We start from the raw sequence: 13,002 nt of genomic DNA, 5'->3' as shown, positions 1-13,002 counted from the left end.
TCTGCATTCATCTCAGCCTAAAATTGATTGGATGAGTTTTTAGAGGCAGCAGGTAGACACAACTAGAATAGAATAGAATAGAATTTTATTGGCCAAGTGTAATTGGACATACAAGGAATTTGTCTTGGTGCATATCTCAGTGTACATAAAAAGAAAAGATACGTTCATCAAGGTACAACATTTACAACACAATTGATGATCAATATATCAATATAAATCATAAGGATTGCCAGCAACAAGTTATAGTCATACAGTCATAAGTGGAAAGAGATTGGTGATGGGAACTATGAAACGATTAATAGTAGTGCAGATTCAGTAAATAGTCTGACAGTGTTGATTATTTGTTTAGCAGAGTGATGGCCTTCGGGAAAAAACTGTTCTTGTGTCTAGTTGTTCTGGTGTGCAGTGCTCTATAGCGTCGTTTTGAGGGTAGGAGTTGAAACAGTTTATGTCCAGGATGCGAGGGATCTGCAAATATTTTCACGGCCCTCTTCTTGATTCGTGCAGTATACAGGTCCTCAATGGAAGGCAAGTTGGTAGCAATTATTTTTTCTGCAGTTCTAATTATCCTCTGAAGTCTGTGTTTTTCTTGTTGGGTTGCAGAACCGAACCAGACAGTTATAGAGGTGCAAATGACAGACTCAATAATTCCTCTGTAGAATTGGATCAGCAGCTCCTTGGGCAGTTTGAGCTTACTGAGTTGGTGCAGAAAGAACATTCTTTGTTGTCCTTTTTTAATGATGTTTTTGATGTTAGCTGTCCATTTGAGATCTTGCGATATGATAGAACCCAGAAATTTGAAGGTTTCTACTGTTGATACTGTGTTGTCAAGTATTGTGAGAGGTGGAAGTATGGAAGGGTTTTTCCTAAAGCCTACCACCATTTCTACGGTTTTGAGTGTGTTCAGTTCCAGATTGTTTTGGTTGCACCACAAGGCTAGTCGTTCGACCTCTCGTCTATATGCGGATTCGTCATTGTCTCGAATGAGACCAATCACTGTTGTGTCATCTGCGAACTTCAGTAGCTTAACAAATGGATCATTGGAGATGCAGTCATTGGTATACAGAGAGAAGAGAAGTGGGGAGAGCACACAGCCTTGGGGGGGCCCTGTGCTAATTGTACAGGTATTTGATGTGATCTTGCTTAGCTTCACCTGCTGCTTCCTGTTTGTTAGGAAGCTTGTGATCCACTTACAAGTCTGTTCCGGTACCTGTAGCTGGTTTAGCTTAGTTAGAAGAATGTCTGGAATGATGGTATTGAATGCTGAACTAAAGTCTACAAAAGGACCCTTGCATAGGTCTTTGGAGACTCAAGATGTTGTAGGATGTAGTGCAGAGCCATATTAACAGCATCATCTGTTGATCTATTTGCTCGGTATGCAAATTGCAAGGGGTCTAAAGCGGATTCGTGATGGTTTTCAGGTAGGAAAGCACTAGCCTTTCAAAGGTTTTCATGACTACAGATGTTAGAGCAACTGGTCTGTAGTCATTCAGTTCCTTGATGGTGGGCTTCTTGGCACTGGGATGATGGTAGGCGTTTGAAGCAAGAAGGAACATAGCACATCTCTAGTGATTTATTGAAAATATGGGTGAAGATGGGGGCCAATTGGTCAGCACAGACTTTTAAGCAAGAAGGAGTTATCTTGTCTGGGCCTGGAGCTTTTCCTGGCTTTTGTCTGTGAAATAGGTCCTGCACTTCCTTTTCTGTGATCACTAGGGGTTGTGAACCCAATGAAATGGGGTCAGTTGAAGGAGGCTTGGCTGTTGTTGGTGTGTCTGAGATGGGGGTTGTGGAGATAGGTGGCTGTAGTTTCCTTTCAAACCTGCAGTAAAACTCATTCAGGTCATCTGCCAGTTGTTGATTACCTTCAGCCTGGGAAGGAGGTTTGCCATAGCCGGTGATATTTTTAAGAGTTTTCCACATGTTTGCTGGTTCATTTGCTGAAAATTGATTCTTTAGCTTTTCAGAGTAGCTTCTTTTTGCTGCTCTTATCTCCCTTGTTAGTGCATTTCTGGCCTGATTGTACAGCATTTTATCACCTTTTCTGTAGGCTTCCTCTTTGGAATGTCGTAGCTGCTTAAGTTTAGGTGTAAACCAAGGTTTGTTATTACTGTGTATTCGTAAGTTCCTTGTAGGTACACATAGGTCTTCACAGAAGCTGACATATGATGTTACAGTATCTGTGAGTTCATCCAGGTCTGCAGAGGTATCTTTAAAAATATTCCAATCAATGCAGTCAAAACATGCCTGTAGCTTTAATTCTGACTCCTCCGTCCAGGTTTTCACTAGTCAATATGGAAGTTACCACATCTGGCTCATGCTCCCTGACTGGTTAGGAACCTTGAAGAAATAAAGCAATAATCGGCAATCTGCAGCACGGGTCAAATCCAGCTCACCATCTCTTTTTGTATGGCGCATAAGGATGGATGGGCAGAAAAGCAGTATATTGACAGGCCTGAGGCTCAGCTGAGCTCCTTAAGCGTTGGGCAGAGCTAAATCATAGGAGGACCACTTCCATTTTGCTTGCAAATTATCAGTGGCCTCCTGTCAATTTTATGAAGTAGTGTGGGCCAGAAGCACACCTAAACATACGCGCTCTAAATTTACTAAAGTTATAGTAACAGAACCTTGCAATCCTGAAGGTATATCTCTCCGTTCTTGCCTTTCCAGTCTAAGAAACTAGGGAAGGTCCCTTCTGAGACCTTTGCTCGATTCACATTCCTTCTATGGACTCATCTGCTTCTTATCTGACCACTGCATAGTCTGTAGGTCTTCCTCCGTCTTCCAAGGTCATTCTCACATACCATTATACCTCTTTGCTGATCCAATGGCTCTCATGCTCCTTGGCTGGCAGACCCGCTGGCCACATCCAGGGAGGCAGGGAGAGAGGCGGATGGAGCCTCTGAATCTCACCTGGACCACTGCTGCTTTAAAGTTCCTGCTACATCAAATGAGGGAGGGAATTTCATAGTTAAAAATTGTGAATTTTTGTTTTTTGTCTTGTTATATAAATAACCTACATCATATTCTTGATTTTACTTCTTGGCTTACAAAACCTAAAATATTTACCACCTAGTCCTTTCTTGAAAATGTTTGCTGACCCATGCAGGAAAGTAAATAAAATAATTAATATTAGAAATATATGTATAAAAGATACATTAGAATTAGGGAGAAAAAATGTATAAGTATTGATTACTGAGCCGAAACTGTTGAAAAGAAAAAAGTGTTAAAATTTCAAAAAAATGTTTAATAAAAATATTTAAAAAGAAAAAAGAAAAGAAATGGCTACCACCATAAACAGTAGAGAAGAGTTACCACACACTTAATGGTGTATTGTTGTTTTTTTACTGATAAGGAAAATATTTGTCTCTACCCTAATGAATGAAAACAAAGTAGGAGAATTCAGCATTGAATCAGCTCAGGAATGACCTGATTGTACCAAGCCTGCCTCACCCCCATATTTCCTTATATATATCTTGGCTGCATAAATGCCATTTCATTCCAGTCTTTTTAAAAAACACATTTCAGCATTTACCATGTTTCCATTCTTCTGCTCAAGCTACAGAAGATGAAAATGACCCAGCACATATTTTCAGGATTTGTCTAAATAATATAAAATACCAATGGTGACTCCTTTGTCATTCTGACTCCCAGAGAAGAATTTTAACACCAGTCTTTCAATTGTGCTTCAGTCTTTTCCCCTCTTTTTCTTCACAGTTTATTGTCTTGGTCTTGTTTATAGTTATGACACCTACAAGCCCACTTAATTTCTACATTGTAAGCCGTGGTGTTCTGTCCCCCCAACCACAATCAATTAGAAATGCAAACTGACTAGATGTGCCAACAATTTATTCTTGCTAAGTCCTCTTATCTTACAGAGCGACTGCAGTCCGAGCTGGAACAATCCCAAAGTTCAGAAAGAAATGAAACAGAGTCCAGGAGCCAAAGTACAGCCAACATTTTCAACAGTCAATTGTTTGTTCGTCACAAGAACTATAGGGCAGCCCCTCCTGCTTTTATATCCTGTGGGGTGTGGCTCCATGACTCAGCACTCTCTAGGCCTGCCCCACCCTTTCTTTTGATGTTGCTGTCTCTCCTGTCTGTGATGGGGTGGGGGGAACCAGCCATGACTGATTGTCAGCAGCTGGGTCTTGAGGCATGGCCTGAGAAAGAGAAGATGCAGGAGACAGAGGCCTCATCATCTTCTCCACCTGGCCTGCCTCTGGGACTTGGAACGGATCCAGAGAAGGAGGGTCCCCAGAGGGAAGCCCTGTTGGCTCTTCCCCCTCGCTCTCTGAGTCACTTTTTACCAGGAGGCCAGGTTGGGGGGGGGGCAAGACACAACACGCGGTATTGCAAACAAGACTATCAAAAAGCCAAGTCAAACAAAATAGTCACCACCAGTGAGTTGACGTGTGCATATTGAATGGGGGTTGTGGTAGTGAGGAAATGATAGCAGTGTTCCAATATCACAGGGATTGCCCCAAACAAGAGGGAGTCAAGCTATTCTCCAAAACACCTGACAGCAGGACAAGAAGCAATGGATGGAAACTAATCAAGGAGAGAAACAACTTAGAACTAAAGAGAAATTTCCTGACAGTTGGAACAATTAATGAGTGGAACAACTTGCCTCCAGAAGTTGTGGGTGCTCCAGCAGAAGTTTTTAAGGAGAGAGTGGAGAACCATTTGTCTGAAATAGTATAGGGTTTCCTGTCTGAGCAGGGGATTGGACTAGAAAACCTCCAAGGTCCCTTCCTGCTATGCCATGCCATGCCATGCCATGCTGTTGTCAAAAGTTAAACACTGGAAACATTTATTCTGGATTTGATCCAAGGAAGGGTGATTAATTATTTTTTTAAGACTTCAAAGAGACAGATGACTTTGGAGACAATAAACTCCTTGGAGATTTTTTTTTTTTTAAAGACAAGTAGAAATACATTTCTGGCTTCATAAAGTAGAATGGAGGCAGATGCTCTTCATATGCTCTCTCCTTTTGTAAGTGCTAATTTCAGCTGGTGCTGAATATAAGCAGGGCTGGGATGAGTGTTAAGGGTTTTAGAAAAGCTTCTGACAAGCCGATAAAGAACTCTTGCAAAAAATACCAATTCAGCTGAGCTTCTTTCTTAATCTTGCAAGTTATGTACAGTTGCCTTCTTGGCAAAGTTTAAGAGTTTCTGCTAGTAACCCTTATCAGGCATATCACTCCAATGTCACAGATTCAGGTCTAGCCTTGTCCCTGCAGATATCCCTGATCTGAAACACTTGAAAAATTCCATCAACACAAAAGTCCTAGCAGAAGATATGAGTACCTTTTTTAAAGCAGATCACAAGCTCAGCTCCAATCCGTACTGCAGCTGGGGAGGTTCAACATTTGGGAATGACTAAGCAGAGTACCTCTCCTGTTGATTATCACTAGAATCTAACCAAGTAGTATAATTTATTGTTTAGTGCAGGGGTGTCAAACTTAGTTTCACAACAGGATTGTGTTTGACCTTGGGAGGGCAGGTGGGTATGACCAGGGTGGGCATGGCTATGTCAACGTAACTCGTGTCAGGGGCACCTGTGGGGGGCTGTGGGGGGCTGGAGCGGACCACTGTCTCCAGCAGAGCACGGTGAGACTAGGGAGAGCTCCGTTTTTGGGCTCCGTTTTCAACTGCGATGGCCTCCTGCAGCCCTCTGCCAGTGAAAATGGAGCTTGGGAGCTCTGTTTTTGCTGGCAGAGGCACTGCGGGCCAGTCCTTTACTATTTCCAGGGCTCCTTCTCTGGCAAATGCCCTGTGGGCCAGTCCTTCACCTGTGGTAGCCCTACAGGACAGCTCTAAGCACTGTCCCACAGGCCTTGAGTTTGTTGGAAGAAATGACCATCTGGGTTCAGTTCCAAGTGGGGAAAAAGATACTGGAAACATGGAGACTGCTTGGAAAGATGGTTTTTAATTGTGGTCAGGATCACATGGTTTGAGTTCCTGAGCAGAAAAAGGGCTGAGATGCTGAGCATGCCTTGGTTTTGTGTCCTCTCTGAGCTTTGAACTTCCTGGGGCATAGGAAGAGTGTCCTGATTGGTTGTCAGACTCCCAGGGGGTGGGGGGTCTTAGCTAGCCTTGCTGGCTGACTGCTTGGAAAGATGGTTTTAATGGTGGTCAGGATCACATGGCTTGAGTTCCTGAACAGAAAAGGGGTGAGCTGCTGACCATGCCCTAGCTTTATGCTTTCTCTGAGCTTTGAACTTCCTGGGGCACAGGAAGAGTATCCTGATTGGTTGTCAGACTCCCAGGAGGTGGGGGTCTTAGCTAACCTTGCTGGCTGATGTAATCTTCCCAGGTGCCATGTGGTGAGTTTCTGTTGCTAGATGGGTCCTATTGTTTTGCAGATGATGGTCCATTGACAAAGGTGGGGGGGGATTGGGTTTCTGCCTCTGGCCCATTGACAAAGGGAGGGGGGCAGGCAGGAAGGTGGGAGCTGCTTTGTCTTTTAAACATGTTTCTCCATTTCTCTTTTTTTAAAAGTTTTTTATTTTAAACACATTAAAACGAAAGACAAAACATACAACATTTATATACATATCACTGTTTATCAGCTATTCAAGGCAAACCTTTCCTATTATTTATACATGTTTTAATTCTATCTTATTCTACTTTTATTTATCTACTGTTCTTTATTTCAACAATTTTACCTTGTTGTTCAATTTTCTTATCTTACCCATCTTCTAACCATTCATACCATTTGCACCAGACCTTATAATATTCTGTATCCTCTTTCTCTTTGATTTCTTTTGTAAGTTTTCTCTTTGATTCCTTTTGTAAGTTTGTCCATCTCTGCACATTCTAGTATTTTTTTTAAATTAATTCTTCCTCAGTTGGTAGATTTTCCTTCTTCCAATTTTGGGCGTAGGCTATAGGTGCTGCTGTTAATATATGGGCTATTAAGTATTGCATATCATTTGTATAGTTTTCTGTTGGGATCCCTAATAAAAATTGTTCTGGCTCTCCCTTTATTGGTTCCTGTATTGTTTCCTGTAACCACTTTTTGATTTTGGCCCAGAATTGTTTTGCCACTGGGCAGGTTCACCAGAGATGACAGTATGTTCCGTAATTGCTCTTACATTTCCAACGCTTTGGTGAGTTGTTGGAGAACATCTTTGCTATTCTGGCTGGTGGAAGATGCCATCTATGAAACATTTTCATCTGGTTTTCCTTGTATGCTGTTGATATTGTCAATTTCATGTTTGTTCTCCACATCTTTTCCCACTTCTCTAATTCTATTGTATGGTTAAAATTTCTCGCCCATTTAATCATGGTATCTTTCACTATTTCCTCTTCCATTTTATACCGTAACAAAAAATTGTACGCTTTACTAATTAGTTTTTGGTCCTTCCCGTATATTATTTTATCCAATTCATTTTGTTCCAATTGTATCTGATTAGTCTTAGAGTCTTCTAAATATTTTGATCTGATTTGGAGATACGTCCACCATTCGACTTGTCTATTCAAATCCTGTTCCAATTCTTGTTTCGTTATTAATTTTCCCAATTCATTTAATATATCCCTGTATCTAATTATTTTAGTCCCATCTATTAAAATATTTCTCCATTTCTCATCCAGGGAAATACAATATTCTGACTTTTCAATATTTCCTAAAATATTTCATTCTTCTAGGAGAGGGGTGGATGCAAACTTCCTACAAGTTTGACACCCCCGGTTTAGGGCATCTGGACTGAATTTCCAGGATTAGTAATATATTAGGTTAAAACAAAATTAAGGTACCGTATTTGGGAGCAAAAATAATAATTTAGGAAGTTTCATCTTTCTAATTCATAGACTGAATTATGAATCTGTTGTCCTTTTTGAGACAATCAGGTCTGCCACGTTTGGCATGAAGATGTTCAGGATTTTTTCTGCAAAGGCAGCCTTTCCAACTTGAAAATGAAAAGACTCTTTTGCACAACAATCCTGAACATCTTCCAAGAAACTAAGTTTACCTGCTACTTTGGGCTTTTGTGGGGGGGGGGTGTTTGTGTGAATGAGCTACTTTGCATACCTGGGAACTTACAGTGGGTTTTTTGGAGACGGCGGGGTTGTTTTTTGTTTTGTTTGTTTGCATTGTGACAGGAGAATTTTTGAACTGAACCTTGGGAATAAATCATTATTTCTTATTATTACCCTGCCTGCATCAGATTTGTGAGTGTATCTCTTCGATATTTGGAAAAATCCCTGCAGTTACTTTGGCAGGATTTCAGAAGTGGTTTTCCACTGCCTTTTTCTGGGGGCTGAGAGAGAAGGGCTGACTCAAGGTCACTTAGCTGACTTCGCAATCTAAATCAGGATTAGAAATTTCTCCCAGTTTCTAACCTGTAACCATTTATACTAAACTGGCTCTTGCTACATCTGACATTAGAGGCATTAATTCATATGACAGTTGCACTCATCAGTTGCACTCATTTTTTACTACGGGTTCTGTTGGTGTGGCTTGGTGGGCAAAGGTTACTGCAAAATCCCCATTTCCTCCCGATCAGCAGGGACTCGGGAGGCAGAGAATAGATGAGGGCGGGGCCAGTCAGAGGTGGTATTTACCGGTTCTCCGAACTACTCAAAATTTCCACTGCCGGTTCTCCAGAACTGGTCAGAACCTGCTGAAACCCACCTCTGGTGTGACCTCACAAACACAGTGGCAGCCTTAGTAGAGAAACCTGTAAATTTCCAAAAAGATCAGGAAAAGACATGGAAGTTATAATGAATGAAAAATAGAGCATGTTTTGATTTCTTGCTAAACTGATGTACCCACAGGTACAACTGATACCCACCACTTCCTAGATATATTATGTCACGTAATTTCCTGATGTCCTGAGAATTATTTTCATTTTCTACTACTGGGAGAAAGAATTACAACTTGCACAACAGGGTTCTTCCTGCAAAGCCCTGTAATTCGTGAATCCTGTAACTGTAACTATTCACTGCAATGAAAGGTTAAAACTGCCTGTTACAAAGCTATACTTCTTATTTTTCCATTCTACAGGTAGTCCTCAAGTAATAACAATTCGTTTAGCAACCATTCAAAATGTGTTTATTTATTAAATTTATATACTGCTCATATCATCTAGAGGAGAGTCTAGGCCAGGGTTGCCAACTTTGGCAACTTTAAGCCTGGAGGACTTCAACTTCCAGAATTCCCCAGCCAGGTTTGTTGGCTGGGGAATTGTGGGCGTTGAAGTCCTCCAGGCTTAAAGTTGCCAAGGTTGGAGACCCCTGGTCTAGGCAGCTTACAAGCTAATTAAAAATGGCACAAGAAAAAAAAAGTTATTCCTGACTACTCCTCACATTTATGACTGTCACAACATCCCCATGGTCACATAATCCAAATTTGGGTGCTTGGGAAATGGCATGTATTTACAACTATTGGAGCAGGTCATGTGATCACCATTTGCCAATCTTCCCAGCCAGTTTCTGACAAGCAAAGTCAATGAGGGAAGCCAGATCCGCTTAATGACTGTGTGATTCGCTTAATAGCTGCAGTGATTCACTTAACAACCAGGGCCAAAAGATCATAAAATCAGGCATGACTTACTTAACAACCACGTTGCTTAGCAACATAAATTCTGGTCCCAGTTTGGTCATAAGTAGAGAACTACCTATATATAGATCTTCAAGAGATATTAATTCATTTTGGTAGGCACATTGAACCTTTATTTCTACCAACTAGAAGTCAATGGCCAGCAACGTCGCGGGCATCCAAAACAGATATAGCAAGACACAATCAACAAAGTTATGCAAGCTGGAGATGCAACTGACTATGCAAAGTGGCTCTCATGGATCCAAAAAGCAGACCTATGCTTGGAAGAAGAAGAATTGAATCTTTACTTCCGTCCAAATCCCTAGATCACTGAAGAATTTCTGGAGACAAATTTTGATTCCTATCCAGGCTACTTTGAAGGCATTCCCCCATTAATTCAGAAATTTCTCATAACTCTAAAATAGCTACTTTCTATTTAGCATGGAGGCCTCTCCGGCTCTGCTCAATGAGACTCATTATGGGCAAGTCAGCACAGGATTTCAGATTTAATAGCATGTTAGAATTAAACATTATAAAATAGCATGTTAGACTTAAACATTATAATAACATTATAAAATAATTTTCAAAGACCAAAATAATTTCACAATTTACTGCTCCATTTTAGGTTTTTTCTTTAAAAAAATAGCCAACTATCCGTTTCACTGCACAATCCAGCTATGCATAAACTGGACTTTCAGCTTTTTAGATATTCAGTGTTTGTACCCAACATCTGCCATAGTTTTTGATCTGCAGCATTTGTTTACTATCATCCCAGATAACTGACAGTGCTTTGCCAAAATGAAGCTTCAAATCCCTAGATTAGAGAACCATTTTTTGTCTCTCTTTTCTTTCTCCCTGGTTGTGCTATTAAATAACTTAAAATAAGAGAGAAGATAAATTAGTAATATCATCAGTTTCCATGCAATCAATACTATGCACAGCCAAGTTCCTTTGCAGGCTGTAATTAAAAAGTGGTTGCAACACCTGTTTTTTATGTGATGCCTCTATTTATGTGCTGCTGGATCTGCAATGCACCTTTAAAAAAATAGACACAGCTTTGATTTATTTATTTTTATTTAGTTATTTATTTTTGTCACAACAATATATGTAGGTATCATACAAAAAGATTATATAGTATATAAACACATATATGAGTAAATATAAGGAGGTATAAGCATATATATATATAGGAAGAAGAAAAGAAAAACAATAGGACAGGAACGGTAGGCACGTTTGTGCGCTTATGCACGCCCCTTATGGTCCTCTTAGGAATGGGGTGAGGTCAATAGTAGAAAGTTTTTGGTTAAAGCTTTTAGGATTATGAGAAGAGTATTAGTATTAGTATTTAGTATTAGATTTTTATACCGCCCTTCTCCCGAAGGACTCAGGGCGGTTCCCAGCCACTATAAAACAATGACAATTTACAGATAAAAACAGAAATTAAAAAACTTATTATATATTGGCTAAGAATTTAAAACATTTAAACTGTTAAAAAACCCTTCAAATTTATATCAAATCTAAATTAAAATTCGAACCCTTTAAAATATTGAAATTTAAAATTCCTAAGCCAGTCCTGCGCAAATAAACAAATGCGTCTTCAGCTCATGGCGAAAGAAGAGACCACAGAGTCAGATAAAGTATTCCAAGCACTGATGATTCTGTTACAGAAGTCATATTTTCTGCAATCTAGATTAAAGCGGTTGACATTAAGTTTAAATCTATTAGTTGCTCTAGTATTATTGCAATTAAAGCTGAAGTAGTCTTTGACAGGAAGGACATTACAATAGATGATTCTGTGAGTTAAACATAGGTCTTGTCGAAGGCGACGGAGTTCCAAGTTTTCTAAGCCTAGGATTTCAAGTCTGGTGGGATAAGTTATTTTATTGTTTTCAGAGGAATGGAGAACTCTTCTTGTAAAATATTTCTGGACACGTTCAATTGTAGTGATGTCAGAGATGTGGTGAGGGTTCCAAACAGGCGAGCTGTATTCTAGAATTGGTCTAGCAAATGTTTTATATGCTCTGGTTAGTAGTGTGGTGTTTTTCGAAAAGAAGCTGCGCAAGATTAGGTTTACAACTCTTAGAGCTTTTTTTGCTATGTAGTTGCAGGGGGCTTTGGCACTTAGATCATTTGACATAAAAACTCCAAGGTCTGTAACGGGATGGGGGTCGTCTGTAAGGTAATGTCCATCTAGTATGTATTTAGTGTTTGGGTTCTTTTTTCCTATATGTAAGACTGAGCATTTGCTGATTGAAATTTGGAGCTGCCAATTTTTAGACCAAGCGGTTAGATGCTCAAGGTCGTTTTGAATGATAGAAGTATTGTCTGTGGTGTTAAATAGTTTGACATCATCAGCAAAGAGAACACAATTACTTGAGATATGGTCACAAAGATCATTAATGTATAGTATAAAGAGTGTTGGTCCAAGGACGCTGCCTTGAGGAACGCCACTCTTGACAGGAACAGGATTTGATAAAGCATTGCCAATTTTGACCACTTGTTGTCTGTTAGACAGAAAAGCAGATATCCATTTGTGAAGGGGTCCTGAGATGCCATAGGATATTAGTTTTAGGAGAAGTTTATCATGTACTACTGAGTCAAAAGCTTTGCAGAAGTCTATGTAGATTGCATCTATTGATTTGCCTTGATCAAGATTTGTAGTCCATATGTTTTTACAGTGGAGAAGTTGTAAGTTACATGATAATTTTTTCCTGAAACCAAATTGTTTATTGGAGAGTAGGTTGTTAGTTTCTAAGTGTGAGGTAATGGATTGGTTGATGATTGATTCCATGACTTTGCAGGTGACGCAGCAAAGAGAGATCGGTCTGTAATTTTCGACTAAGCTGGGGTCTCCTTTTTTGAAGATAGGGATGACTGTGGCTAGTGACCAAAGTTTGGGAAGGGAACTGGTAGTGAAAGCTTTATCAAAGATAATACTTAGGGGTTCTGCTATATTAATGGAAAGTTTTTTTAAGAAGTATGCACATAGTCCATCGGGTCCAATAGATAGCAATGGTTTTAGGTTATGAAGAGCTTTTCCAACGTTATCTTCTGTGAAATCTATATGAGTTAAGTCATCATAATCATTGCTGGTACGTTTGTGGAATGTCGGATATGTGTTATCGGAGTTAACAAAAACTGAGCCAAAGAAAATGTTGAAGAGGTTTGCTTTAACTGTTTCATCATTGCATTCTTTGTTGTTAGAATCTTTTAGTGGTGGGATGGATCTTGAGTCTTTAAGTTTATTGTTAACAAAATTATAAAAGGCACGATTGGAATTTGTGCAGAAGGTTCTCTTCTTGCTTGGTGTGGTAATTTGTGCATTCAGTTTTATTTGGTTGCATATATTTCTGTAGCGGTTTTGAAATTTGCAACATAGCCTTTTTGTTTCTTTTCCAGAGGATTTTTTTTGATTGAAGCTTTTTATTGATATGGGTAGTTTGTTTTCCTGATCATGGT

The sequence above is a fragment of the Ahaetulla prasina genome, chromosome 1, assembly GCF_028640845.1.
Source record: "Ahaetulla prasina isolate Xishuangbanna chromosome 1, ASM2864084v1, whole genome shotgun sequence".
Lineage (NCBI taxonomy): Eukaryota > Metazoa > Chordata > Lepidosauria > Squamata > Colubridae > Ahaetulla > Ahaetulla prasina.
The sequence above is the reverse complement of the archived record's forward strand: the minus strand, read 5'-3'. Positions refer to the sequence as shown.